Raw genomic sequence first — 27,020 nt, forward strand, 5'->3', positions numbered from 1 at the left:
TAAGAGAACTATGCATAAACAAAATATATACACAATAAATTGGAGCTTCACAAGAAATTTTGAGAATATAAAATTAACTGTAATTGGCACTAGACTGGTTACGGGAGCTGAAAGATAGTAAAACATTTAGGATGGCATCTAGAGTTCCAACTAGCCTAGATAGCAGAGAGGATGGTGGTACCTTCAACAATAACAAAGCAATTTGGAAGAGAGTAAGAGGTGAGAGTTTTTAAGGGGGAAGGGTAAGTGGCAGATGATGAATTCAGTTTTAGACCTGTTGATTATCATAAGATGCCTTTGAAACTTTCTATTCAAAATATCAGTTTGAAGTGTAAGGCTGGAAGTCAGGACAGAAGTTTAGGTTCAATAACTGAATCTGAGAATCATCTCTATAAAAATGACAATTGAATTAATGAACTGAAATCACCAAGCAAAATAGCATAAAGGGGAAGAGCACTGAGAAAGGAGCCATCAAATAAGTAGCAGAATCGAGTTATTGCTATGAAAATCTAAAGAGAAAAATGTATCAAGAAGAAAGAAGGTGATCAAAAGTGCTAAAGTCTACCAAGAAATCAAGAAAGATAGATCAAGAAAAGGCCACTAGATTTGGAAGTTAAGAGATCATTGATTACTGTGGAAAGAGCTAACTTATTTGAATAAGTTGAAAAGAAACTGCTGAGAGTTAAGAAATGAGAGCAAAGGAAGTAAAGGTAACAATTGTAGCTAAGGCTCTAAGAGAGATTATCCATAAAAGGGAAGAGATATAGAATGATAACTAACATGTAGAGATAAGGTGAGTGTCTTTTAAGAAAATGGGAATGTTTGTAGGCAAAAGGGAAAAGGCCAGGAGACAAAAAGAGATTGAAGATTACTGAGAATGGGAATGATAAAGGGACAATCTGCTAGAGGAGAGAAGATAGAATATTATTTGTGCAGATAGAGGGAATTGTCTTGGCTAGGAAGAAGGGAAGGAAACAAGGGCCATCTCTTGATAAGGGTGAAAGAGGAGAAAAAAGGGAAAGTATCTTTTTGGTGTGATATGAAATGACAAAGAGAAAAAAGGAGCTTTTGGCAAATGGCCTCAATTTTTTTTTTCAATGAAATGTGATTTTTAGTTCCCTAGCTGATGAGGTGAGGTGAGGAGAAGGCAAGGCATAAGAGGTTTAAGTAGGGATAAAATAGTTTAGAAAAGCCAGTATGTTGAAAAACTAGTGGTCTACGGACTGCTGTTACTCCCTGAGCATTTTGGGTTCAGGATCCTGGGTCTAGGAACCAACTAGGACTGACAGAAAGTGATAGTCAAGGTGAAAGCAGAGGTTTGACCTGTCAGGCACATGCTGCCTTCTGTCTCTCCCTCAGGATATCTTCCTATTTCAGCTAAGCTGGCATGCCCTGTGGGAGGCAATTGGTCAGCAGTCAGTGGGGACGTGAATTCTCTTTCAGCTGAGGAACCTTAAAAGGGAAAGCAGTGGTGAAAAAAAAATTAATCTGAAGAGGAAGACAGGAACTTAATCTATATTAGGAGAATAGGGAATAGAGGAATGTGACAGAGAAAAAGAAGAGAAGGGAAAAACACTATAAGGGATATATAATTCTGATACTTTCCTTATAAACAACTGAGTTATATCCTCTACAGAAAAAGCAGCTTCCCATGCTCCAATAAATTGATTATCAGGCTTCACCAGAAAAGTCTATCCAGTTCTGATGAAATGGCCTACTCATTCAGAGGATTTCATGGATAAAGACTGAACCCAAATAAATTAAGTGATCTTTGTTTGCCTTAGTTTCTTCAACTATAAAATGTAGATAATAATAGCACCAGTCTCCCAGGGTTGTTGTGAGGTGTGAATGAAAAGAATTATAAAGTGCTTGTTAGCACAGTTCTTGGCACAGAATGGGTGCTTAATAAATGTTAGCTATTGTTGTTGTTATTATAATCTATATGACAGACAGGCCTTGTTTTAAGGGTTCCAACTTAATATGCTTTCTGTATCTGTATCTCTGAGATTGTTTACTTAATCCAAGTGGAACTGCATAAACTTCACATTCACCTGACTTGGAATGTTCTTTTCCTAAGTGGGCTATCCCAGGACATGACAACATAAAAATATAACTGATTTTTATATAGAGTTTCAAATTTTGCAAGGTATTTTGTTTTCACTATTATATTTGAGCATCACAACAAAACTGCTAATAAGACACTACAGACATTATTATACCTTTAAAAGAAAAGAAACTAATGCCAAAATCTGTTTTCCTAACTACAAAGTTTTGGTAGTCAAATCTGTACCCATTTTCCTGATTGCAAATCCAGCACTCAAGATTCTGTCATCCTAGGGAGATGTCTAGACAATTTGCCACATGGTACAAATTAGTAACCTTTATATATTCTTATTTTCCACGTTTGGGGACTGCTGAGGAACCAGCAGTGTCCTAGTGTGTTGCAAACACAGATGACACATTTGTTTCTGTATGGATCCTTTACCTCAATAAAATAACTATTAGCAAATGAGTGTTCCCTGCTGGCATATTCCATGTGTCAACTTTTGCAACCTGAGGGAGAAGCTATCATTTAGCATATACAGTCAGACTCTAGCCACCAGACCCTTGGGCAATCTCTATTAAGAGATACTAAGCCATTACCTATTTCATAGCATTGCTGTAAGGAAAGTACTTTGTAAACTTCACAATACTATACAAATGCGAACTTTGCTGGTGTGATCATGGTGATTGCAGTAGGCATAGTTTTACCTGACATAAAAATTAGGAAGATTATGTTGTCTTCCCTGGGCATATTTCCAGGATTTCAACGATAATCTCCAGAGATCTGTCAAATCTAATGTCTGCTACCCACTTCTAATGACTCAATATTGGGACAAATTAAACAATCACAATGAAAAGAAAAAAAAAAGTTGTTAAGTTAAGCATTATGCTATTCTCAGTAAGAAACTGAAGACTTTAGGGACAAATGAGGTGATTTTGCTGGTTATTTTACCACTGCTGAGCCATGAAGAGAGGGGTTTCAATGGATAAAGTCATAATTGGGAAGTGAACTATTAGTTAAGAAGTTCATGTCATATACAAGTATAAAGGAAATAGTTCACTGGGAAAACTTTTTACAGCAAATTTCCCTGATAAAGGTCTTATATCCAAGATATAGAGACCTTCCTTCTTTTATGTAAATTTACATTATGCAAATTGGACTTTATATAAAGAATTCTGAAAGAAATTCACATTGTTTAAAAAAAAAGTTAATTTTGTTATATAGTATTATGTTTTGTTTTTTTGTTTTGGTTTGTTTTTAAGCTCTTCCTTCCTGACCCACAGTACCTTGCTTTGGTTGTTCCCTTTACTCCCCCAACAAAAACATGCTCCAAGTGAAAGCAAAAGAACTGCTATTGGGTCAAGAGCATGCATTTGGTTCCTCTAGCATCCAGAAAGGAGACTTTTGTCTGGCTCTTCCCACTTGTCCTCTCCAATCTTTGTTCCTGTCAAGCCCCAACATATCTGCCTTTTCTTTTGCCCTTAATTGAGTTCCTCCTCTGGGGCATTCAGCTCATAGTAGCTGGCCCCTACCATGTGTGTTCCTCCTCCTCTCCTTCTGTTCTCAATTTTCTGTTGCTGGTACCCACACGTTTTTGAAATATGTGCTGGCCCCCTATCTCCATGAGGATTTGCTCCCCTTCATGCTTTCCTCCTTTCCCCACATCCTTGAGTAAATTCACATTATCTAAAATGAGAAAAAACATATCAATAAATTGGGCATACAGCTACAAAGAACCAGAAAAACAACAAATTTAAAATCTCCAATTAAACACCAAATTAGAAATCCTAAAAATCTAAAGAGAGAATAAAGTTGAAAAAAAAAAACAAAATATTGAACTAAAAAAAAAAAGGGGGGAGCTGGTTTTAGGAAAACATCAATAACAAATAAACCACTGGTTTATTAATCCCAATATTTATAAACTGAAAAAAAGTATGAGTTCTGCCAAATTCCTTATATGACACAAATATGATTTCAGAATCTAAATGAGACAGCAAAAGCAAAGAGAAAACTATAGACCAGTTTCCCTAATGAATATCAATGCAAAAATTATTTTTAAAATTTTTCAATATTATTTTATTTTTCCAAATACATGTAAAGATAGTTTCCAGCATTTCTTTTTCTAACACTTTATGTTCCAAATTTTCCTCTCTCACTTTTACCTCCCCTCTTCCCAAGACAGCAAGTAAACTGTTAAATATGTGATGCAAAAGTTTAAATATTAAAATAGTTGAACTAATATCCAGAATAAGAATATGACCAATGTAGAAATTTGTTTATCTTGGCTATTCTTATGTCATACAAGGGGAGGAGGGGCCTGTATTTCTTTCCTTATTTTCAATAAATGAGGGAGCAGTCAGACTGAGAAAAAAAAATTCTTGATAAGTGAAATAAAATAAGAAAAAATTTAGGGGAAAATTTAAAATTCATAATGCATTACAGAAATTATAAAATCAGCTAAGGCAATGAAAATGCTCAAATTAACCTTTTTTTCTCCCTAATGTTTTTCATCATCTAGATTAATTGTATATTTCTTTAAGGATATATATATATATATATATATATATATATATGTATTCTCCTATTTTCCTTAGAACATTTATTGACTTCTTTAAAATATTGTGAGAGCCGAGAAAATAAAGTAGTTGGGAAAGAAGATGTTTTAGTTAAGATAGCAATCTATATGTACAGTGATTTAACACATGATTTTTTTTTTACCCTTCTTAGTTTTAAGAAAAAAGACCTGAATCATGCCAATGGCAACACGAAAAGAAATTTTTTAAAAATAGTAAAACTACTAACTATTCAATTTAAATAAAGGAAAAAACAACTTCAAGTTAATACAATTAACTGACTGTTTATATTTATAAAGTAGTTTCTTTTCAAATATTGCAGTTGCAAGAAAAGTACCCAGCCATGTAGTATAACTGTATATTACAAATCCAAATGTATAATACATCTATACAAATAGATAAAGATGTACTCAAGATACAGTCAGCTCCCAACACTAGGAAAAAAAATGCTTAAAGGGAGCAGGCATGGACTACAGATATTAGTAGTGGTTTATTTTCTTGCTGAAAGCAAATGATTTCTGACCATAAAGCATTTTTTAAAATTTGACATGGAAATGGTCAGTTTGGGGCTGAAAGGGAGAGGAGACAGCAATTTTGCGGCATTATTGTGGTCAGCTTAAAATTTCCCATCCTATTAAGTCACCTCCCATGAATCTGGGTCACGTTCGGTTATCTCTTTTCTTTCATGAAAATTAATGAGGTCTTGTTATACTAAATGCAGGTGGTCAAAAATTTAATAGTGATTTTCATGAGGTCTTGTTCTTAAAACGTCATTTATTGCAAGAAAAAACCTGAAGCACAAAAATTTATAATATTGAATATTATGTGTGCTTTTTTTAAGTAGGTCAGTGGATGTAAGTCTAATTACATTGAACATATAAACAAGAAAAAAAAAGGAAACTCATAATACAAAGTTTTACAGTAATGCAACATGATAGCTAGGTCTACTGTCACAGTATTAAAATGAAATAGTACACTAGCAATTGTCTGATTAATTTAAGCAAATACAAACTGAGTTAGCCATTTGTGGGTCAATTCAACAAATGCAATTCAATAAACCCTTATTGCATTTCTATTACATGCAGTGTACTGTTCTCAGTTGTCAAAATCAAAGTAAGTAATAATCCTTTCACTTTGTGCAGCAGAAAAACAAATGAAAGATATCTTTATATATGATGTAAATTTATCCTTTGTTTTAAATGCATATTCTAATTTATAGAGTCTAGAAAAACTTATTCTAATTTTAAAAACTCAAATTGAAAGCTGGGAGGAAAAAACAATTTGTGCTAGCAGTTTGAGAAGTAAGTTTAGTAAGGTGCTTTTCCCTATAAAGTCAAGGAAAGCAGGGGTATTTTATCTCAGATCCATAAGTTTCTATAAAGAATCTATGCAACAAAAAGAAAGAAGGTGAAGATGAACTTCTTCCTTGTGAAAATGCTGTATATATATGTGTGTTTATTCAGAAATCTTATAAAGGGAAATTTGCAAAGGGAATTTTATTAAGCACTTGAGAGAAGAAAAACTTTTCTGTAATTTTGTAAGGACAACATAATAAAGGATTAAATCTTGAGAAGAAATATGAAGGAGATGCCTAAAATTTTTTTTTTACCATTATCTGGAATCAAATGAATGAAGTGAGCCTGAGTTTCTAGGCAATTGATTTTATCTACTTATATAATGAGGGATTGAGATATCTTGGGCTAAGCAAAAATATCACAAGCAGTTACATATGTTTCTTTAGGTTTATAACTGATTTTGTTCATTTGATGAATTAAATATTTCACAATTTAAATAGTATTTTATAAAGAAAGATAAAGAATAATTACCATTATAATAATTGCTATTCTAGTTCACTAATTCAATAATAAAGTGAGACAGTTAATCAACATTTTAATTAACAAGATAGATTACAAATACATTTTTGAGGAATAAGTCACCTAAGCATATTTAGATTGATATTGCAGTCTAGCTTACATTTCACCATCTTGTCCACAAGAATAGAGTTTCCCAAATGTTTTGCCAAATCTGAGTAAATAATAGCTAAAATATTCCCCAGGTCGACCAGTAACTGTTTAAAAAGGAAATGATGCTATTGTCATATGATAAATTCATGCTAGCTCTTTGTGATTACCAATCTCTTTTCCAGATGTACATTTTGATGATCATTGCTTTACTTTCTATGATTTGCCAAGATCAAATTCAATCTCATTAGACTTACAAAATTCCAATCTCCCCACTCTTTTTGAAAATTAGGACAAAATTTGTCCTTCTCCAATATTCCAATCACTCTTGTTTTCCACCATAACATTTGCCTGTTCTTTATGTATCTTAGAATGCATAGTAGACTAGTCAATTAGAACAAAATAATAGAGTATTCATATTCAATAGAACATAGAATGCTAGGGTGTGAAGAGACCTTAGAAATCATTTAGTCCTACCACTTCATTTTCCAGATAGGGAAGGTGAAATGACTTGTCCAGGTCACACATATGGTAATGAGATAAAGCTAGAAGCTTAGAAGCTTATCCAGATCTCTTCAATCCAAATACTTTGTGTGTGTATATATATATATATATGTATATATATATATATATACTTTGTATATATATTTGTGTATATATATATATATATATATATATATATATATATATATATATACTTTACATATATATATTTGTATACTTTGTATATACTATATATATATATATACAGAATACATTGTATATATATTTATAAGTACTTAATGATGCTTTTTCATTCATCCATTCTCTCTTAAGGGTATGGGGTCACAAACAAGAGAGCAAGAACAAAGGTGGGAAAAAGGAAAGGAACCAGTCAGGGAACCTAGAATTGGTGTACTATACAGAAGGCTCAAGTTGTAGAGGTAAGCAAGTAAAGACCAGTAAATGAATATTGTGTAATCAACTGTGATGGACTCTCAATTATTTGGTGATTCAGGGCAATTCTGATGAGGTCTTCAGTGTTAGGTGAAGTTAGCAGAGGAACTGATAAAAATTAATTCCTGAGGCAAACAGGGAGGAGGGTCTGATGGAGATCAGTTTAGCTCCATAGAACCATCCCCTGGGGAGGTCATCCAGTGTGAAATCCAAGTTATGTCAAACCCCTGAGTCCCATCTTCTGTAGAGGTCTCCAGCAGTCTCACCTTGCCAAGCCCTATCAGAAATCCCAGTCATGTTCCTAAGGTTAAATTTTCCCCATCAGTCTGCCACAGCACTCTATCTTGCAGTGTCTCTTCCCTTTCCCTATGCCACATGGTAACTCCACTGTTTCTCAACCCCCCTTCTCCTCCTTATAGCCAATTAATTCCTTTGGAATGCTTGTCCCTCTCATAATTTTGCCTGCCAGGCAAGGGTGCTCCCTTTCTCCTGGGAGAATTTAATTTTAAATTCCACTGAGGAACTTGTGTTTCATATGCTTTCCCCCTCTATTTCATATTTATCATCCCTAGTGACTTTTGTATTCCTTCAGTTTGTCGATAACCTCTTCCCTAAATAAATCTACCTTTTGCCAAAAAGAATGGCCATTGTGAATTCTGCACATGATCGAACCCCAACTTCTAGTGTCTACATCACCCACATCATTTCGGTGCTCAAACCACTCAATTCCAACAGACTTGTAAAGAAACATGCCATCTCTCTCCAGATAAAATTATGCAGACTGAATGTGGATCAAAGTATTGTCACCTTTTTTTGTTGTGGTGGTGGTGATGATTTGTTTGTTTTTTTTTCCCCTTTTGATCTGATTTTTCTTGTACAGCATGACAAATATGGAAATATGTTAAGAAGAATTGTACATATTTAACCTATATCTGATTGCTTGCTGTCTTGGGAGGATGGAAGAGGGGAAAGTGAGGGACAAAAATTTGGAAGACAAGGTTTTGCAAAAGGTGAATGTTGAAAATCATCTTTTCATGTATTTGGAAAATTAAAATACTATTAAAATTTTTTTTAAAGATTTTTTTGGAATGACCATAAGCATGAGCTTGTTCTTGTTCTGCATATGAACTAGTTAGCTTAGATGGCATTTGTTAAACAGACTGCCTACCCAATGATAATGTTGGGACTTTATGAATTTATCCATTCTCCATCCTTCTAACCTCTCCTTTTTCTTATTGATATCTGGAGAACTTTTTTGAATCTTTCTATTCTTTTAAACCTTGTTTACTTGGCTTTTTTATACTTTAATGATGGATTTTGTCATCAGAGAAAGTTTTATAAGTGTGTGTGTATTTATGTGTGTGTGATAAGGGGAGTGTGTGTGTGTGGATAAGGGGAGAAATGCAGCAAAAATCTGGAATTTTAAAAAGTAAACTATAGGACAACAAGACCAGCCTTTACTTGATAGCCTCAGAATAAAAAAAGAAATATGTCTTCTCTATTCTGGGGGCTTTGAGTTATGTTGATTTACACTAATAACTGGCACCAACAGACTGAAATAGCAAGGGGAAAGAATGGCATGAATCCAAGGGATAACTGCCAGACTCTTTAAAAAGACCCATGAGTTTCTCCAGTGACACTGATGGGCATTACATGGCATGTTTATGGGAAGAAGCATGTTTTTCATATTTTTTCAATGTGCAAACATAATCTTTTATTCCTTAGCAGGGGAAAAAAAAGAGATCTCAGGAATTTTGGAAGGGATAGGAAGGGAAACAAGCACTTTCTAAGTGTCTAATTTGTACCAAGCACTATGCAAAGTGCTTTAAAAGTATTATAGATTTTATTGCAGTGACTAAAGCAGGACACATCTGTTGATGTGTTTGGTGTAAGTGAACTTACCTGTCAAAAACAAAGATTCTATGGGGTGGAGGTGGGGTAGAGGAGAGAGGGTTCCCTTAGGGCAAGTGACAACTTCCCAGCCACAGTTTCCTTTCTGTAAAATAGGAGAGGCTGAACTTGATAGCCTCAGAGATCCCTTTTGAATCCATGCGCCTATTTTTTTTTTCCTGATTCTTTCTTTAAGTAGTAACATTTATTTATTATTATCTCTCAGAATCTCTAACTCCAAGTTCTATTTGAGGTCTCCCTTCCTCTTTGTCAATATGTTCCTTCCCTCCCTCAATTATGTTATATCTATTTTCTATCTATCTCTGATAAGATAAATAACCCCCCAAAACAAAACAAAACAAAAAAACCCAGGTCCTTGATAGCTAGGTAAGGGGAATTGATAGGAGAAGGTTTTTGTGGAATTTAAGTGGGTCTTTGTTGCTGTGGGACTTAGTTGAACTCCCAAAGCTACTTCATAAGGCAAATAGGGAGAGACATTGATTTAAAAAATCAATCAGTCAAAGTAGTCCTTTGGCAATCCTTAATGGGCCTTAGTTGAATTCCTTGTAGAATTCCTTACATTGACAAAATTATCTTGACCCCACAGTCACTGTATCCAATATGAAGTCCAAGTGATAGATGTCAACTCTTCCCCCCCCCATTCCTATCCCCCAGTTTATTATTCTCCTATAAAAGAACTTATCGTATTCTATTTTCTTTGCTAACTTCTTTTAGGAACTCACTGTCACATTCTAACTAATTAAGAACTTCATCCATCTCATGGAATTCTCCCATCTTTTCCCCTTGTTATGGCTCCTTATGGTGTCTTCCCCCTGTTAATCACTAACTCTTTTTTTGGAACTTAGCCCACCAGTCAATATCGTAATAACAAAATCTTTGCCTCTTGATTTGGAGATAGTCTAAGCCTACAAATTCTTGAGACACCTTGTAACACCATCTGAAATCCCAATATATTTTGGGGGTTAACCTTGTAGCCCATCATTTCTACATACATATATAAGCACACTTTTTCTCTCCCAACTGGACTGAAATCTCCTTGTTTTTAGTCATTTTGCTATCCCTGGTCCAAGTCATTGCTAGGATGCTAAATTAGCAGGTACTTAAAAATGAGTGCTAATTAACTTATAAACCATCTGAGTGACTTTAGGCAAGTCACTCAATCTTCCTGTGAAGGAAAGTCCTAACTAGTACAATGAATAGGTCTCAATGGTGCCAAACTCAAATAGATGCCTGTAGACCACATATTAAATCTCTGTTGTATAATATTTTTATTTTGTGAAATAATTCCAGACTGGTTTGGGCTAAATTTTGGAATTTGGGGGAACTTAGACCTAGTAGGTTTCATGAGTTTGACACCTCTGATGGTTTGGTGATATATGATTTATGGTCCAGCAAGCAACTAGTCAATTAATTCAATCTGAAACCCAATCTGTCTCCACTATAAACTTAAATTTTCTAGGAGGAAGGTTTGTTCAAGTACATTACAATATCAATATAATACAATTTACTACACAAAAGAATTGAAGGAGGGAAAATGGACAGAATAATCTACTGATTTTAGCTACTGAAGAAGCAAGAGGATATCATTGTAAAATGGATTTATCATACACAGTTAGTAATCATACCTGTGGATGTGAATGGGATGAATTCTCCATAAAGCAGAAGTGGTTATCATAGTAGATCAAAAATCAGAATCTTACCATATGGTTTTTACAAGAAACACACATGAAGAAAAGAAACATACATAAAGTAAAGATAAGGGGCTGGAGCAGAATCTATTACGCTTCAGCTAAAGTAAATAATAATAATAAAAGAAAAAAACAGTGCTGGCAGCCCTGACCTCAGTCAAAGCAAAAAGCAAAAATAGATTTCATTAAAAGAGATAAAGGAGGATACTACATCTTGCTAAAAGGTATCAGAGACAATGAAGCATTATTAATACTAAACATATACGCACCAAGTGGTGTAGCATGCAATTTTAAAAAAAATTTAATAGCTTTTTATTTTTCCAAATACATGCAGATATAATTTACTTTTTCCTTTTTCTTTCTTTTTTTTTTTTTTTTTTTTTTTTTTTTGCTGAGGCAATTGGTATTAAGTGACTTGCCCAGGGTCACATAGCTAGGAAGTTAAGTATCTGAGAGTAGATTTGAACTCAGGTCCTGCTGACTTCAGGAGTGGTGCTCAATCCACTGTGCCACCTCGCTGCCCTCCAGATATAATTTTCAACATTCACCTTTGCAAAACCTGTGTTCCAAATTTTTCTCCCTCCCTCCCTCCTCCTCATGACATCAAGCAATCCAATACAGGTTAAACGGGTACAATTCTTCTAAACTTATTTCCATATTTGTCAAGCATCCAAATGCTTAAAAGAGAAGTGATTTATAGGCATTATAAAATATAAAATAGATAAGTCTGATTATATTAAATTTTTTAAAAATTTTACAAACAAAACCAATGCAACCAAGATTAAAAGAAAGCAGAAAGTTGGGAAACAATCTTTTGGGGTTTTTTTTAAGATTTTTATTTACAAGATATATGCATGGGTAATTTTACAGCACTGACAATTGCCAAGCCTTTTGTTCCAATTTTTCCTCTCCTTCCCCTCACCCCCCTCCCTTCAGATGGCAAGTTGACCAATACATGTTACATATGTTAAAGTATAAATTAAATATAATATATGTATACATGTCCAAACAGTTATTTTGCTGTACAAAAAGAATCAGACTTTGAAATAGTGTACAATTAGCTTGTGAAGGAAATCAAAAATGCAGACAGACAAAACAGGGATATTGGGAATTCTATGTAGTGGTTCATAGTCATTTCCCAGAGTTCTTTCACTGGGCATATTTGGTTCAGTTCATTACTGTTCTACGGGAATTGATTTGGTTCATCTCATTGTTGAAGATGGCCATGTCCATCAGAATTGATCACCATATAGTATTGTTGTTGAAGTATATAATGATCTCCTGGTCCTGCTCATTTCACTCAGCATCAGTTCATGTAAGTCTCTCCAGGCCTTTCTGAAATCATCCTGTTGGTCATTTCTTACAGAACAATAATAGGGAAACAATCTTTACAGAAAGTGCTTCTGAAAAAGGTCTCATTTCTCAAATATAGAAAATGGAGTCAAATTTATAAGAATGCAAGCCTTTCCCCAAAATGTAAAGGCATATAAAGTACTTTAAATCACTTCTGATTGGAGAAATGCAAATAAAAGCAATTGGGAGATACCAATTCATACCTGTCAGATTGGCTAATAACAAAAAAGGAAAGTGATAAATATTGAAGAAGATGTAGGTAAATTGGGACATTAACACACTGTTGATAGAATCTTGAACTGATCCAACCATTTTAGAGCGTTTTTTGTAACAATGCCCAAAGGGCAACCAAACTGTGCATACCCTTTAATTTAGCAATACCATTGCTAAGTTTGTATCTCAAAGAGATCATTTTAAAAAGGGGAAAAGGGCCTATATATGCAGAAATACTTATAGCAATCCTTTTTTGTGGTGACAAAATATTGGAAATTAAAAGGATGCCCATCAAGTAGGGAATGATTGAACAAGCTTGTGGTATAGGAATGTAATTAAATACTATTTTGCTGTAAAAAATAATGAACAAGCAGATTTCAAAAAAACCTGGAAAGACTTGTTCAAACTGATGCAAAGTGAAATAAGCAGAACCAAGGAAACACTGCACACAGTATTAGCAATACTCAGTAATGATCAACTATAAATGACTCAGCTTGTTTCAGTAACACAATGATCCAAAACAAGTACAAAGTATTCATAATGAAAAATTTTATCCACATCCTGAAAAAGAACTAATGGACTCTGAATATAGACTGAAAAATATTTTTTCACTTACTTTATTCTTTTTCCTGTTTTTTTATCTTTTGATCTGTTTCTTCTTTCACAACTGTGAATAATATGGAAATATGTTTTACATGATAGTACATATATAACCTATATCAAATTACTGACCACTTTTAGAAGAGGAGAGGGGAAAAAGGGAAAGGGAAAAATTTGTAATTCAAAATTTTATAAAAATGAATGCTAATTGGGAGAAAAATAAATATTATTTTTCAAATAAAGAAAATCTTTCTATTCCTAAAGAGAGATAGATAGACAGGCAGACAAATGGGTTAATCTATCAAGGATTCCATAGCACAACTCTGAGTTTCTCACTCTGGTTAAAAACAAGATTCTAACTCACTGCAATATATTAAGCTTTTGACCAAAGTTCAGACCAATTGGGACAAGCATTTCTCTCCCACTCCCAACAGGTCACATTGGCAAATGACTGATAAGAAAGCAGTAGCAACCACCACAAAACAACATACCAACTTAACAACTTTCAGATCCAAGTACCTTACAGTGAGAAAGAAGAGTTAAAAGAGTTCAAACCATGACTTATTCCTGGATCCAAATGAGCCATATCTCACCCAGCTGTTTCTGATAAAGTAAAAATTGCTTTTCTAATGCTAAAATTTTCTTCTGTCACACTAAGATGGATGAGAGTCTCATATTACATAAGATACTTAAAACATGCAGAGCAGATAGCCCAAACAAGTTTTTCTAACAAATCCTGATCTTTTCCCTTTCTCCACTCCATTTTTTCTCCACTTATATATAATATACTAACTCTTACATTGTCTCAGACTTTACCCATTTAGGTGACAAAATGTATAGTGTGATATATAGAAAAAATCAGTGTCTGAGTTGCCTCTCTGGATTTGTAATTCCATAGTCCCATTAGACCATACGGTTAACATACCAAGGCAACTGCTATTCTGGATACACAGGAAATCTGAGTCCTGATACTTTTAGCCCTATTGAATTATGACTTAGGAGACAGAAAGTTTACAGTTTCTGAGGCCCTAGGGAAAGGGTGTTTTCCCAAGACTGTAATTGTTACATATGACTGTGCCTGTCTTCTATCTCCTCAGTAATTACACAAAGACAACTGAATGTACTCTTTGTAAAAAAAAAAAAAAAAATTCTTCATTATGCCTGTTCTGTGCAGAATAAAATTTCAGTATTTCATCAGAAATGTATGCCAGATTCTGCAGGTTTTGCTCAACTGTACTCCCTCCTTCTGGCCTAACAAGAGCTATGGAATTGGTTATACAATATCTTCTCTAGCCCTTTTGTCTCTTTTAATGAATTCAATTTAATTTAATAAATTTATCAGAAAATTTATTTTCCATGCAGTAAATTTTATGTTAAACTTTCAACTTTATATTAAAACTAGCAACCGGTGCTAAATTTTTAAATGATGTAAAGTTTGATACCATGTCTCTGCTTAGGGATGACTTCATGTTCTCTTTTAAAACTTCAATCCCAAGAATTCATTACAAATTTCAGCAGGTGATGGTGTAATCTATAAAGTTACACATAAAGCAAGAAGCTAGAAGACTGAAAAGGAGAAAAACCAGAGAGAAAAATATGAAGGGGGAAAAGCCCAGCTAGCCTCCTAGGAAACAGAAAACAAGAAAATAATTTGGAATGAGTGAACAAAACACCAGACTTTAGAGTCTTAAATCTAAAAATAGAGCACAAAGGACCTCACTGAAAAACTGACACAATTAGGTCAAGAAAGGAGAAGAGAACCCCATAAAACTATGTAGCAGTCCAAGTTTAGCCAGAGTAACAAGTGGAGAGGAATTCAAAATCTATAAAGATCAGCCAAAGTTTTAGTTGAGAAAGAGATGGTGGGAAATAAATGGAAAATCAGCTTAGTAGTATCCTAAAATTAAAAAATCAGTATCAACAAATAAAGAAAAAAATAAACTATCAATAATGATTTTGCCCAACTAAATAGCAACAGAAATGATAATTTAACAGAATAGACAAATGTCAACCAAACATAAAATTCTGTAATGGAAAATTACTAGAAGAAATAGAAATTTGAATAAAATTTTAAATTAAAATATTAATAAAAATCTCAGAAAAGACATTGAACAAATCATAAATTAACTCCCACATTTAAAAAAAAATTCTAGGATTTACAAATGAATTCTATGAAGCTTCAAAAAACATTTTCAATTGTATGTAAACTGTTGGCTAAAATTAAAAAACAGATCCTACCCACATCCTTTTATAACATTCATATTAGATAGCTAACATAGAGAAAAGCAAATCAGAGCAAGAAAACTATAGTCCAATATCCTTAATGAATATCAATTCAAACATTTAAATATTTCCTAAGAGACTACAACAACCTATAAATAATATTATACCTTTGAAGTGAGATAAAACAGTAATAATTTTACTAATAATATTAATTAACAACATGTTTGAAATGCAAGTAATAACAATAAGATCAAAAAAAGGAAACAGAATAAACATAAATAAAGAGGAAACAAAATTATCACTTTTGTCAGTGAATATGGTGATGTTCATAGAGAACCTTCTTACTTGGATAAATACGTCAAGAAAAAATGGTGGGTTAGGCCACTACTTAACCTGACATATGATAGATACTTAATTAATGCTAGATGATTATTACACTCTAAGCAGATTTAACCAAGAAATTTCCTGATTCTTATGTGTACTATTAGAAAAAATTAATCTTGTAATGTCTCTTTATAAACCAGCTAATTGGAGTTCTGAAGCATGAATATCAATTATCTCTCCCTGGAAAAATCAAATCAAAGAAAGTATTTTGTATTTTGGAGGAGGATGGTAAATTCTGTCTGTTAAATTGGATGCCAAATCTAACTATGATCAGTCAATCCCAAGTATTTCCAAAGACCACTTATAAAGTAAATAAACTTCCCCACATATGGAAGACTTGCAATCTTTTAAATTTCAAAGAAACCATAAGTTGGAATCTACCATAATATTTGAAATATAATGGCAAATGGAAGTGCAGAAAAATATACTTTATACTTATATTGATAAGTGTTGCACCAACTATCCATCTAACATATGTGTATATATATAGCTTTCTTGAATGCATATGTCAAAGAAATTGTTTGGTGCCCATGAATGAAGAAAAATGGTATGTCTACAAATATTTCATTAAGAAGCTTTGAGAGTCCTGACTTACAAGATAAGTAGGTATAATTGATATCATTCTTTTGCAGATGATTTTAAAAATGATTCTTTTTCCTTTTTACAAATAAATGCATTGCATCTGAAGGTAGTAAATTCAGAGATTTACTTTGACTTATGGCATATTTGAGTTTTAAGACAAGTATGAAATGTTTTATTTTTTAAAAAAAAATTAGTGCATAAAAGTAACAAATTAATATAACTAATCATAGTAGCTTTATCAAAGATTTTTAATAAAACATTTTAGTTGATTGCCTGTCTAGATATATTTAAAATATTCAGTTTCACACTATTATAAAGGATATCTATTGAATACTAGAGCTTTACATGCCTCACTGAAACTTTTTTTTTTCTGGCTACTTGATCACAAACAACTTTTAAAGTTTTTTTTAAGTTTATGAGGAGAGAAGAAATAATTATATTAGAAATGATAGAAAAAACTACACATCAATATTACTGAATTTATCATGATTTATATTATTTAGCCTATCCCATCTGAACAGAATACCCTCCCTCCCCTCCTTTCCTCTCTGTCATAGGGTCCCTCTCTTTTTATAAAATGCATCCAGAGCACCATCTTCTCTCTGGAGTCTTTCATGGTCCTCACTAAATTGCTAGTTTTCTCCCTCTCAAATACCTTATAATTAGCTACTTTGAGCATATTTATATTTACTCCTATATTTATACTTTCTATATGTACTTGATGTCTTTTCCATTATAATATAAATATTCTTCCATTCCTTGTACTTAGGTATTTTCTAGCACAGTGTCTAGCACAGTGTAGTAGATACTTAATAGGTTAAAATAATTAAGCAAACTTTTAAGGGCTCCATGACTAAACTAGCTTATGGAATTTTTAAACTCATAGAGATCACAGAATTTAGAGGTAGAAAGGACCTTATAATCTCACATCCATTTTACAGATGAGGAAATTTGATATCCACAATGGTTAACATATTCCTTCAAGATCACACAGCTGGAAGATGTTAAAATCAGAATTCAAATTCAGCTCTTGCAGTTCTTAATCCAGTGCTCTTTCCATCACACCAACTTGAGAATAGTGCAAAAACATTCTTTGTTCTGCCCGCTGGCCATCATAACTTTACCTATCTATACATATCTATAAGATTTTAGAGCAAGAAGGGACTGGAGAAATCCTCTAGCCCAAGGCTTCTTAAACTTTTTCCATTCATAACCCTTTTTTCCCAGAAAAATGTTTACATGACCCCAGGTATATAAAATAGATATACAATTTAAATAAATCTTAATTTTGTGACCCCACACACACACCTTCAGTTATGAGATACCATATAGAGTAATGCCCAGTTTAAGAAGCTGGGGTACAGTTCAATTCTTTTATTTGATGAAATTAAAAGCACAAAAAAGCCAAATGACTTCTCTCAGATCCCATAGGACTAAGCTGCAGGGTAAGAATTCAAATCTATTTCTATATCACTTCATATAAAAACATTTTTTAGTGATATATGTGTGTGTCATATTTATAGCAAATGGTTGATAGAATTAAAAGACATATATGTATGTGTGCATGCATATCTATACATATATATTTGGACAAGGCCCTAATATTGAAAATGATTGAAGGCAAAAGGAAAAGGGGAGAACGGAGAATGAGATAAATAGAAAGTGTCATGGGAACAACAAACTTTAAACTTGGACAGACTTTATGAGATAGTAAAAGACAGAAAGCCTGGGGCTCTACGGTCCATGAGATCAGGAAGAATCAAACATGACTGAACAATAGTGATATATAGTGCTTTAAGTTTACAAAAGGCAATATCTTGTACTTCACTGGAATTCAACCAGACCTAAGATTTTATTAATATAGGGAACTTCCAGTGAGGAAACTCCATTAATGATGTAGATTTTTTTTAATCCTTGGAATTGTATGTTTAGAGCCTAGCATATGGTAGGCATTTAATAAATGCTTATTGATAGATTATTAACCAGCATCTGCTCTGTAGCTTATAATCCTATGTACCTTAGGCACATTTATATAGTGTTTCTTAATTTACAAATTATTTTTTTCAAAACAACTTTGTAAGATTGACAGTGCAAATGTTATCCCATTTCACAGCTAAAGAAATTAAAGTTGTTATTTGAAGACAGTCACACAGCTAATAAATGTCAAAGTTACACTGAAATTTAGATTCTTTGATTCCAAGTCAATGATCTTTCCATTACATCATGATGTAATTAAAATTGTAAAAAAAAAAAAAAAAAAAAAAACCAATAACAAACTTTCATATATATTTGTGTGCTTTATCTATATCTATACATGTAACATGAAATTCTGCCAACAATGGATTTGTTCCACGTTTCTCTACCCTCCAAAAAAGGAAAGATAGGATTACTAGTAATTCATAGAGAATGACTGCTGCAATCTGGAGCTCAGGGGAGGTCTATTCATAACTAACTTCAAATCTGGAAATCATTATTCTAAATCTAATTATTGGACAGAAATGATTTCACACATTCTCCTAGGTACTTGTTCAGCATTTCAGAAGTTATAATTAAAAATATTTTTCACAATGTTTAGGAAAAATCACCCTGCAGAAGAGTACATTAAGAACATGGAACAGCCCCATCAGAATACAATTCAAGTTTCATTACAACAAATAAGGCTTGGAATAGCAACATTTCTCACAGTCTTTTTGTATAAGATGTCATCCTAGGGGACAGACAGTACAAATTTAGAGAAGTGTTTTGGAAAGAAGCTTTATTTTTAAGCAAAATTTAAGTGTTCAATTGAGAACTGAGTCATAATTAGTTCTAATTTAATTTTTTTTAAATTATAGCACAAATAGCATTATTTCAAAATCTAGATTTCTTCCATAATATAATCAGCAGTTCCAAGTAAGAAATCAAGCTCTGTAAATGACCACACATTAACACTTGTCTATTTGGCTGAGCTACATCAGGAGTTATAGTGGTGATCTGATGTCCCGTGCCAAACTTTATAAAACGTTTCCCAAATCTTTTCACAACAATCATTTGCAAAGGCAAATGTTATTGCCTCTGTTTTTAAGATAAGGAAACTGAGGGTCAGAGAGATTAAGTGAAAAGTAGGAAACTTTCCCAAAGCTTTGATTCTTGTACTCTTAATCACTTACAGGGGTTACAACCCATATTGACTAGTAAAAAAGAAAATGCATAGAGAATGTTTTCTCTAGCTTGTCTAGATGCATAATTAAGGATAATGGATAAAACCAAAGGTACTCTATTTTCATTAAAAAAAAAAAAAATTAAGTAAACAGTTTCAGGAAACGGGTCAACTGTATCATAGAGAACAAACAAAAAAAAAAACAAAAGTGATATCATTCAATTGGACAAACATTTCTAGTAATCTAATAATCTGACTCAAAATATCTTATCCATGATTTCTTATCCTTCCTGAGCAAAGAAAGGATACTAAAAAGCTAAGGAGGAAGGCTGATCTGACTTGAAAAAGGGAAGACCAAGGGGGTAAAGCAGATGGCACAGAAACTAGGTTTGAGCTTATATTATTTATCCAGTCTCATTTTAATGTTATATATTTTAGGACTTTTAATCAGAGCACAAAAGTAGGTAAAGTCTTATTCAGGTTAACCATTTCCATTAGAAACAATGTAGAAGACATTAACAATTGTTGAACAATTAACAAATGTTAATTTGGTTGAAATAGAGTGCTGGAGTTGCAAAGACCAAGATTTCAAATCTTGCCTCAGATACTATCTATCTGTCTGACCTCTCTTGAGCCTGATTTTCCTGTGAATGAGAGGTTTAGATTCCAAAATCATAGACTCTTCCATCTTTGAATCTATTGTGCTATGATCCTATGATTGTATTGAATATGATTGATTGTACCATTAAAAACCAATACCTTACTATTAGATGAAAAATTCTGAATGTTCAAAATAGAGTTCAATATTTCTTTAACAAATACCTTTAACAATGAAATGCAGGGTCAGCTAGGTGGCGCAGTGGATAGAGCACCAGCCTTGAATTCAGGAGGATCTGACACTTAACACTTCCTAGCTGTATGACCCTGGGCAAGTCACTTAACCCCAGCCTCAGAGATAAAAACAAACAAACAAACAAAACAATGAAATGCAAGGGAAATTAACCACAAGAATGTTAATCATAAGTATATAATTTAACAAAGGTTGAAAGAGAAATGGAAAATATATTAATTGACTTTAATGTTTATTAGTTCCTTTTTTGGTATTTTGTTTACTTCTAATACTTAAATATTTCTGACTGGTCAAGTGGCTGATCTCTCCCCCTCCCCAAGGTAGATCATGTATTTTTTTTTTCATTTTTATAATGGATTTCTATAAATAATAAGTGTGCAAGGCACTATGTAGTCACTGGAGATACAAAAGATGATAGATGGTTCTTGTTATCAAGGAGCAAACATTCTACTGGGAAGGATACAACCAGTACAGATATTAAGTAAATCTAAGTTTTATAAACTGTGCAAATACACAATCTGTCACTGTAGTCCATATGTAATCAGGTAATGAGTACTTTTTTTGTTTTCCATTTAATATTTTTTTCAATTACATATATACAAAATTTTTTAGCATATTTTTTTTTATATGAGTTCCAAGTTCTCTTCCTCTCCTCCCAGTCCTTGAGAAGGCCAAGTAATTTGACATAGACTATATATGGGTGGTCATGCAAAACATCTCCATATTAGCTATGTTGTAAAAGAAAATAAGCCCACCCAAACCCCAAGAATAACTTTTTTAAAAAATTAAAAACAGTATGCTTCAATCCACATTTATGCATCATCAGTTATTTCCCTGGAGGTGAATAGCATTTTTCATTATGAATCCTTCAGGATTGTCTTGGATTATTATATTACTGAGAATAGCTAAATCACTCATACCTGATCATTGTACAATATTGTTGTTACTGTGTACAATGTTCTCCTGTTTCTGCTCATTTTACCTTTTCAGAAGTTCTTCTAGGTGCTCCAGTTTTTTTTTTTTTTCTGAAAGCATTCTGGTCATTATTTCTTACAGCACATTAATTAATGAGTATTTATTAAATCCCTACTATGTTTCAGGCACCAGGTACTAGGTGCTAGGGATATAGGTACAAAGAATGAAACAATTCCTATCCTCTTCTTTGTCAAGATTGGATGGAATAGACACTAGGCTGAAAGAATCTCAGACAGTCTAGGGCTGATTGGTTCTATGCTGTAATGGAGCCTCAGAATAATATTTCAGCAGAGGCTTTTTCAAGAGATTAACATACAGAAAAGAAGTTAAAAAAAAAAAAAAGTTAATGCCATAACAGTATGCATTCATTAATTCTAGCACAAATTTAAGAGATTAGCCTGCTACCTTCCAAAGCTGCCAAGGGCTTTGGTTTTAGTCATCTGTAAAACAGAGTAATTCTTTTCCTCAGGAAAAGATGCTATATTTTCTATTTCTCTATATCTCTCCACAGTACTTAGTCTAGTGATCTGTACACAGTGAATGTCCAATCAATGTTGTACAACTCTGTGGAAACACATTCTATATATAGGCCTATCTAAAAAGGCAGGGAGAAATCAACTTGAAAGGATTCAGTAGCAAGAATGTCTTGAAGGAAGCAGGAAAAAAGCCTGACAAATTACTTAAAAATTGGGATATAAAAAAGAAAAGGCAAGTAAGGTAGAATCACTAGAAAAAATAAACTCAGAAGTTTCAAGCAAGAGAAGAGAAAGAACAAGAAGAATTATGGAAAACTTTGATTTGGCTTTAGATACTGATGTACTTATTATGGAGAGTATATTCAAAGCGCCAAAAATCAAACTTTACTATCGCTATGGGAAACAGCAAAAAGAAAAAAAAAAAAAAAAAAGTACTGTTTGCAAATAACAAATTTCTCCCATCTGTTGCATTACTGATCACTTTCCAAAGAACCAAAAGCCTTTTAAAATTCCTATAATGATATAAAATATTTTTCAAAAGTCTAGGTTAGTCACTTATCATATTATGATACCTAGAAGTATATCAGGTATGTAAGCAGAAACATGAGCATCATATGTAGAGTTGAAAACAGTTATTGAGGGAGAAAGTCAACTACATTCTTGAACCCTGGAGGGTCTCTTCATGACCAATAAATCTCGGATCAAAATGATCACACACAGGTGTTTCCCTTCTCTATTTTTTTCTTATCCAGGAAATAGGTTTTCTTTCCAATATAGTGACAGTGCTGCTAGGCTGCTGCATTTGGGATCTGTGTCCTGGGGTCATAGAAATAACTAGGTATTTTGGCACCTGATATGGCCAGGAAGTAGAAGGGATAAATTTCCTAAGACAAAACTGCTACCTCTGCCACAGGGGCAGAGGATACAAATTCAACACTAAGGCAAAACTAGGGAATCCATCCTGATTACTAGGTTCCACAGGTGTGTCCAAGGTTGTCTCAGTTCTTAAATCTAGAGCATAATCTCACTTGGTTATCTCATCAGTTCCCAAAGGTTCAATTACCATTTCTATGTAGATGATTGCCAGATCTATATCTTTATACTCTCCCAAACACCTTATCTTTCCAATTCTTCAACTCTCTAATTTCTCACAACCTACTCCCTCAATTCCCCTAAGCTACCCAGATGATCTTACCCTAGATCTTGCCATCAGCACCCACAAATGCACCACTTAAATTTTTGTAAACTCTAAAAATGACCCTGTCCAATCACAATCTGTTGTCATTCCACCTTTCTTTCTGCCTTGTAATAAACCTTGTTTATCATCTCCACAGGGATCTTTAGTCTTCAATGTTTTCTCTAGTTATCACTCCTGCACCTAAAACACTGTCCTCCCTTCCTCGTCTTGGTGAATTGTCCTCTTCTCTAGAGTTTCTTACTCCCTTCTACTATCACTGATCTTCACTCCTACTCATGTGCACCCAAATGAAGTTTGAGAAAAAAAAAAAAATCACAGAACTGTGCCGACAGGATCCACTGAAAATTTATTTTATGTAATATCCCTTGTGCCCTTACTCCAGCCAGGCAATCTTTCTACACTTCCCTAATTGACTAATTATCCTACTTTCCAAAGTAGCCCTTCTAAACCCTTTTAATCCTTCCTCAAACATAGCTTCCCTTTTCCACACCCTCAGAGTTAAGAACTGTGACACATATTTTGCTAAAAAGCAAGTGAAATTTATTTGCCAAGATTCCATTTCCCCCCTCATGCTCATTTTACATCACCCAGATGCCTTCTACCACTATCTTCTTCTTCAATTCTGTCTAAAATGAATAGATATGTCTTCTCCTTGCCAAGGCCAATTCTCCTACATGTACAAGTGATTCCACTTTATCCTGTCTTCTCCTACAGATTACCCTATCATCCCCACTCTCTCACTTATCTTTAATCTCTGTCTACTGGCTGCTTTCCTATAGTCTACAAACATATCCATGCATGTCTCTCCCATCACAAAAAATGAAACAAAACAATTTTTTTTTCTTTTTCTTTTTTTTCTGAGGCTGGGGTTAAGTGACTTGCCCAGGGTCACACAGCTAGGAAGTGTTAAGGGTCTAAGACCAGATTTGAACTTGGGTCCTCCTGAATTCAAGGCTGGTGCTCTATCCACTGCGCCACATAGCTGCCCCCATAATTTTTTTTTTTAATTACCATTTGCATTTTGGACATCTCAAACTGGATGTCCCATAGATATCTTAGACACATTATGTCCAACTGAATTCAATATCTTTCATCCTAAACCTTTCTCTTTTCCTAACATCTTTCCAGTTATTCAGACTCAGAACCTAAATACAAACATTTGATTTCTTACTGACCTCCATATCCAATTTCTTGCCAAGTTCTATACACTTTATGTTGGTAAACTCTGACATTTCCAACACTTTGGTAAAGACTCTCACTACATTATACCTGGACTATTTTAATAGCCTGATGGTTGATTTTTCTGCTACAGTCTTTCCCTACTCTAGTCAATCCTCTACTAAACTTTCAAAGTGATCTTTCTAAAACATAGGTCCAAACACATCATCTTCCTACTCCATAAACTCCAGTTGCTCCCTTTCACCTATAGGCTCAGAAATAAAATCTGGTTTTGCATTCACAGCCTTTTATAATACCCTACCCCTACCACTATCACTACTACACACATCTACATAGACATACATATACACACACACACACACACACTCTCTCTCTCTCTCTCTCTAAAGGGATAGAACTGAGCAATGCACTTGGATAATGAAGCATGTGAGACTAATTGCCAATTGGACAGTTCCCTATTAACTTGTTTGAAGGTTGACCCTCCCTAGCTGTTCTGTGCTGACTTGATTGGTGGGACAAAGAGGGGGGAGTGACACGTATGGGAGGAGGAGGAGGAGGAGGAAGAGGAAGTGAGCCGCAGAAGCCGGAGTCAGTCTTTCCTGGCATTTTAGGGAGGAAGGTGTGTGTGAGGTAGGTAGGCCTAATCCCCTGACCTTGACTGTGAAAGATCAAGAATAAAGACGTTTAGTGATTCTGACTCCAGCTGATTTTTGGGAAGACAGAGTTACAACAACACACTCCTTTTCTGTACACAGTTGTCTGGATACTGTCTCTTTCAGAAGTATTCTTCCTTGAGAGGAAGGGCAGTCATGTCTTGCTTTGTCTCCCTGGCTCTAAGGACAGTGCCAGGAATGAGACTTAAATGTTTACTGAGTATATGTACAGATATTAGAGGATGATGACATGGGGAAAAGAAGGAGCTCATGGTGAATGTCTACTCAATTTTCTGATAAAATATGATATGAAATTCTTAAACTGACAATATGGAGAATGTCAATGAAAGAGAATCAATAACTACTGATTAAGTATCTACTCTGTTACTAAAGGTTTGGAAAAGATGCAGTAGGGAATAGGATAAAGAGATTCAATTAAGGAGGAATAAAAATATTACATGGCAGTAATAAGGGTACAACTGAAATTAGATACATAAATTTATAGTTGACCCAATTAACATGGTGTAATTACAAATTAATTAATTAATTATACAGGCGCTATTACTCCAGTTTAGTTTTAGTTGTTGTTACTGTTATTATTGTTATTTTTAAAAAATAAAAATTAAATGCCATTTTCTCCATAATTTTATTATTATTTAACTGTTCTTTGCACCTTTTGATGGAATAAAACTAAATTAACTTGATTTAGAATTTGGAAATAATTAAATTCAAAAATTAACTGGAGTTGAAACCTTTGGCTAAAAGGAAATTTGGGGATTGTTTTTGGATTTCAATTAGTCATACTGTCTCTTATTAATTTGAGAGGAGAGAGGAAGAAATGTGAGAGACTTGAAAAAAGAGAAAGTTTAGAATAGCTTCTGAGGGGAATGAGAAAGAGAATTAACTAGGGAGCAATAAAAAGACTGCCTTGATGAAGTAATGGCCCAGTTGAAGTTAGATAACAAATTTATAATTTCCCCAGTTAGCAACACTGTATGACTTCTTCCAGCTCCATTCAGTTCCCTAGAATTAGAGGAGTCTGATGGTGGGAGTAATCCAAGGCTGAGAGTTGACAAAAGATGAATGGCTATAGAATGAAGAGATCAGAGACTTGAGAAAAAAGGCCAAAGAAAAGAGTTGAAATGGCTAACTATATGATCAAGACTGGAAGGAGAAGAACATGAAATCAGAGAGGAGATAATGATCTGAAAAGATAATGAAGGATAGAAGTATTCAAAGTCTTGATGAGAGCAAAGGATAAGCTTACAGGGAGAGATGGATGATAGGAAATAATGATAAGATGAGGAATTCTAGTTTCTATTTAAAAAAATTTGATTTTGTATTTACCTTGTTTCTCTCTATAATCCCTCCCCTCACCCAATTAAATATCTCTCTCCTTATAAGAATTTTTTTTAAGAATAGAAGAAAAAGGGAAAATCATGGGGTAGAACTGGTTAAGTTTTCCTTTTTCAATCATGTAATCAACTTCCTATCAAGAACTCAAGAAGACTATTGCCATAGTTTCCTAATTCCAGTTTTTCACTTCTTTAATCATCCATCCTAATTTTGATTATATTAAGTTAAAAACTTTTTTTGCACGAACAAAACCAATGCAACCAAGATTAGAATGTGAGCAAAAAACTGGGAAACAATTTTTTCAGCAAGTGTCTCTAATAAAGACTTCATTTTTCAAATATAGAGAACTGAGTTAAATCTAATCATCCATCCTCCATGCAGTTATTAAATTGATATTCCTAAGTGAAAGTCTGACTTTGTTATTCCCCTGTTCAAGCAGCTTCAGTGGCTCTTTATTGTCTCTATGATAAAATCCAGTACTTGGAATTTAAAGCCCTATACAGTATGACTTCATTCTACATTTCTGGGCTTATTGCATATGCATTACACATCTTCATGGACTTTGTTTTAGTCTAACTGTTCTACTAGCTGTTGGCCTAAGTCATCATTCCATTTCTTTCACCTGTGTCCTTGTGCAGTGCCTTCTGCACAAAGGAATGCATTACCTTCTCACTGCCTCTTTTAAAACCCCTAGCTTCCTTTAAGACTCAATCCATAAGCCACCTC

At 33.7% G+C, this 27,020-nt stretch overlaps 1 protein-coding gene across 1 annotated transcript in view; it reads right to left on the reverse strand.

The window, feature by feature from the left end:
• The window catches only part of HUNK (hormonally up-regulated Neu-associated kinase), a 131,320-nt gene that overhangs the window by 98,522 nt on the left and 5,778 nt on the right, over positions 1-27,020 (reverse strand). The gene's annotated exons all lie outside the window — the stretch shown is intronic.

This window comes from Sminthopsis crassicaudata, chromosome 3 (assembly GCF_048593235.1).
Source record: "Sminthopsis crassicaudata isolate SCR6 chromosome 3, ASM4859323v1, whole genome shotgun sequence".
In the NCBI taxonomy this organism is placed as follows: Eukaryota; Metazoa; Chordata; class Mammalia; order Dasyuromorphia; family Dasyuridae; genus Sminthopsis; species Sminthopsis crassicaudata.